We start from the raw sequence: 4,472 nt of genomic DNA, 5'->3' as shown, positions 1-4,472 counted from the left end.
AGCAGTAAGATTTCTACCAAACATAAAAGCTGAAAGAGTCATCTACTATATCTATGCAACATTGTAAAACTGGGCTATCTCACCAGAGCAAACATATCTTAGCTGCCCAAAATACAGGGCACATAGCAACATACTGTAACAGCAAGCTGAGGAGAATAGGTGCTGAATGTGTTGTCAGATTATCAACTGTGTGAAATTTGTGAACTGGTGCATTATGTCAAATTGTAAAATGATTAATTTCTGGTCTTGCATCTTTCCAGATTTATTGTTGCCCTGCCTTTTCACCCCCCATCTATGTGTATGACTGATATAAACACTGCAGTCAGTGCAGCAAAAAAATAAAGTAAAATAAAATAAACAAACACCTCCTATTATTGAGATTCTTTTCTGCGACAGCTATGACAGGGATCATCAGTCACAACATACTGTACACAGTAACGGCGTCACTGATTACACTGTGTGTGTACAATTTGGTTCACGAAGCGTGCTTAAATTAAAGTATATACACTTTTATGTACAGTATGTACCCTGTGGTCAGCCTCAAATGTATTTCACTGTTGTGCCTTTTTGTAATGTTGAGAAACCACTTTGGCTTGGGGGCAGCTGTGGCCACACCTCTTGCACCCCTTCACACTATGAGACACTAAAATAAACATGAAAAATATGTACTTATCCTGTAGTGGTTTTATCCTACATTTACTTCAATCATACTGCAGATAGGTTGCTTAATATTAAAAATAATATACTGAATTCATGTCAGATTTCATTGTGTGTGATGTTTCCTTTTGGGGATTGAGCAATGATTCATAATAATGCAAGTTAACTTTTAACCTTTCAGTTACACTATTTAGCATGAGCTAGTTTTTAAAAGAGTTTTGTGCTGCTTTTGATTTAAAACTGGAACTTTTTCTTGAAACTAATGGTAACTTTTCACATCTCATTATGCATTTGTAGAAAGTGGAAAGAAAAATTCTCCAATGACTTAATTTTAATGTGGCACTATGTGTGCATGTGTGTTACTCTGGCATATCAACCACTTGTAAATCTGCAATTAGATTTAAACCCACAAAAGTGATCCAGAGCGCATTCTCTGCCTTTTTTCTCTCTCATTTGACTGTTTACAAAGAAATTAGTCTAACTATGCATAAATAGAAAATAGCTTTGGTGAATCTACCTCATTTTGTTTGCCTAAATGGGCCTTGCTGCAGCTTTACGTAAGCAGCACAGACCAGGGCATGATCTGTAACTCAAATGATGTTATCAAACATGTGCTGCCCAGATTTCATTGTGACTGCATGAGCTTGGACGGAGAAATAGAGATGAAAGAAAAAAGTTAAAATCACACCACTGGTGTCTGAAAAAAAAAAATCCCTTTTAGGATAGATGAGCAACAGTCAGATCCATACCTCCACTAATTTTATTGTGCCTTAAGTTGGCATCTGATTGCATTTTTGACCAGAAATGGCTAGCTGTGCTTCATGGGAATAATCACCATGGCTTGACCACGCCATTGTCCAATCAGATTACTTGGCTGGAACTACCCGGTCGTGGGTCAGTCCTCACCTAGCCAGTGCTGCATATTCCACCTCCTCGCTTTCTCTCGTCATGCTCTGCGGGCAGACATCTAAATAGTCCAGATAGAAGGATATGACATTTATACAGACCTGGGTCTCAAGCCATTATAAATAAAATTATGTCATGGTCAACGGTGTACTATCTGATTCTGAGTAATGGTAAAAAGAAATCCACTCCTACGTATGCCAGTGCTGTTTTTGCAGTGCCTATTGGGAGAGACACAGCAGATGTGCCAAGACGTTCAGAGCTTGAGAAAAACAAGTGGGAGGCAAATGGCTGATGCTTTTCCAGCAAAATATCAGAGAATTAGCTGAGAAGGCACTTAAAATATGTTCAAACAACATATACTCATTTTGCTTGTATTTGGTATTCTGCTGTATATTCATCCGAATATTCTCCAAGTGCAAGACCACTGGAGCAGACAGAAAAACTGGGGCTGGTGGCTTGATTATGTTTGAAGCGTTCTTGAACAAAACACTGAACCCCAAATTATCAGGGATCCATGGGTCCCTGATAATGCACTGTAACGACAGTGGTGGAAAGTATTTTTACTGTGCTATGCTTGAGTATAATTTTGAGGTACTCGTACTTGAGAATCTCCATTTTATTTATTAAAATGCTAAACTGAAGGTGAGTGTGAGTGACTGTCTCTATGTGTCAGCCCTGTGATAAACTGGCAACTCAGCCTGCCTCTTGCCCAATGTCAGCTGGGATTGACACTACAGGATAAGCAGTATAGATAATGGATGGATGGATTGGATTGCACAGAGCAGCTAGCATGGCTGTAGACTCTTATTTCTGTGGGGAAATTCATCCTCTAATTTTAAACCACTGCTATCTTTATGGTGTAGTGGGTAGCCAAAATATAATTAACATGCAGGGAGCTGGTTTAGTGTTCTGAAACCAGTGGCCTACTCAAGTGCAATAGCAGGAGAACCTTTAAACAAATACATTCTTTTTTTTTTAAGAAACCACCTTTCTACAATTAACAAGCATCAATTTGTGGTCTGTTTCATACTTACAAGTTCACTTCATTTCAGAGGGTTGTAAAGAGACATTCTGGGAACTGCAGGGAACTACCTGGAGCAGACAAGCAAGTTCCTTATTTAAAAAACAAAACAAACAAACAAAAAAACACACAGCTGTCTAACAGTGTAAGAGTATCTGAGGGGGAGTTTTCCTCTGAGAGCTGGACATAAGCAAAAGCTCATTTGGTGACAAAGTCTAGACAGAAAGCTGAGGTTGATGATGCAGCCATATCTTGCTTTTTAAACACTGAAGGCAGACAGTTGACCTTGGCCATGTTAAGTTCACTTCTGAAAGGTGCCACAAGACATTTCTGAGCAAACCGGCCTTCAGGACAAAAATATTTGTCTTCCCACTGCAGATATCAATAAAACAACAGAGCCAACATCCCTCTGACCTCAGCGCTGGCCAAAGATGGTTCACTCTGCTATACACCTCCATACACACAGGTGAACCACACTGCCAAGAAACAGGACAATGGGAGATGGAACATGTCTTTTCTAAACAGACACAGATGTTTCAGGGTTATGAGTCTGTCTTTTCTAAACAGACAAAACAGACACAGATGTTTCAGGGTTATGAGTCACTTGTCTTTTCTAAACAGACACAGATGTTTCAGGGTTATGAGTCACTTACTGTTCGTTGATGAAGTTAAAGTATGTTAACAGGGACTTTAATTCCAAAATACATATCATCTTCTATTCTAGGCCATCAAGTGGAGCCATTTAACTACCACAGATGAAAATAATAGTTTTGGTGGGGTACATATCCTGAACTGGAGATCACTGAACCATGCTGGGATGTGCCACATTCAAGACATCACTCTGCAGTTTTTGCTATCTGCCACCCATTATTAACTCTGTAGTGATGAACTCACAGAATCATCACCCAACTCTACAGTTCTCCTCAGCTCTATGACATTTTTAGCATCTTTCAGATCATGGTTTTTGGTTTTACTGCCTTAACTCTCAATAAAACCAAAACAGGGAGCTATATGTTAATTGTCACCAGGCAAATGTTATATGTTAAAACGCTTTACATACCCACTGTATGCTAACTATCAAGCACCACATTAAACACATAGTTAGCAACTGGCTAATGAACATTTAAAAAGCTCAATATTTTTTTCAGGAGTTGCTGGGGACCAAAACAGAAATAAAGAGAGAGTGAATATGGTCTCTGACAGAGACAGTAATACAACTAATGAATAAATGAATGCTAATGTTGCTCTAATGTCTTCTCAGTGTGTAAAATTGCCACTGTTTGCTAACACGTTAGCCATATGGCGTCTACATGCTAATGTTGTGTTTACAGAACATAGTCCTGTCCCCAGTTGGCTGTGAACTAAGATCAGTGATGGCATACTGTATACTTATTTTATGTTCATTTACAGTGAGGAACAGAAGTATTTGAACACCCTGCGATTTTGCAAGTTCTCCCACTTAGAAATAATGGAGGGGTCTGAAATTCACATTGTAGGTGCATTCCCACTCAGAGACAGAATTAAAAAAAAAAAGTTTCAGGAAATCACATTGTATGATTTTTAAAAGAATTTGTCTTGCACTGCTGAACATAAGTATTTGAACACCTGAGAAACAGCAAGAATTCTGGCTCTCAAAGACCTGTTACTGTGCCTTGAAAAAGTCCACCTCTACTCCACTCATTAATCTAAAGTAGTAGCACCTGTCTGCACTGTATTAAGGAGAGGAGGAATGGGGCCATTTATTGTGAGATTTTGAGCAACAACCTCCTTCCCTCAGTCAGAGCATTGAAGATGGGTCGTGGCTGGGTCTTCCAACATGACAACGACCCGAAGCACACAGCCAGGATAACCAAGGAGTGGCTCCGTAAGAAGCATATCAAGGTTCTGG

The 4,472-nt window shown here is 39.3% G+C and overlaps 1 long non-coding RNA gene across 1 annotated transcript in view; it reads right to left on the bottom strand.

Annotated features, from left to right (window-relative positions):
- Positions 1 to 1,563: 1,563 nt before the first annotated feature.
- Positions 1,564 to 4,472, bottom strand: part of LOC109951476 (uncharacterized) — an 8,060-nt gene continuing 5,151 nt past the window's right edge. Inside the window, exons 3-4 of the long non-coding RNA XR_002273608.1 lie at positions 2,598 to 2,655; positions 1,564 to 1,624 (exon numbers count right to left, since the gene is read on the bottom strand). This is a non-coding gene — a long non-coding RNA (uncharacterized LOC109951476). The remainder of the gene's footprint in view (positions 1,625 to 2,597; positions 2,656 to 4,472) is intronic.

This window comes from Monopterus albus, unplaced genomic scaffold, assembly GCF_001952655.1.
Source record: "Monopterus albus unplaced genomic scaffold, M_albus_1.0 scaffold392.1, whole genome shotgun sequence".
Classification (NCBI taxonomy): domain Eukaryota; kingdom Metazoa; phylum Chordata; class Actinopteri; order Synbranchiformes; family Synbranchidae; genus Monopterus; species Monopterus albus.
This window is presented reverse-complemented; position numbering and strand designations above follow the sequence as displayed.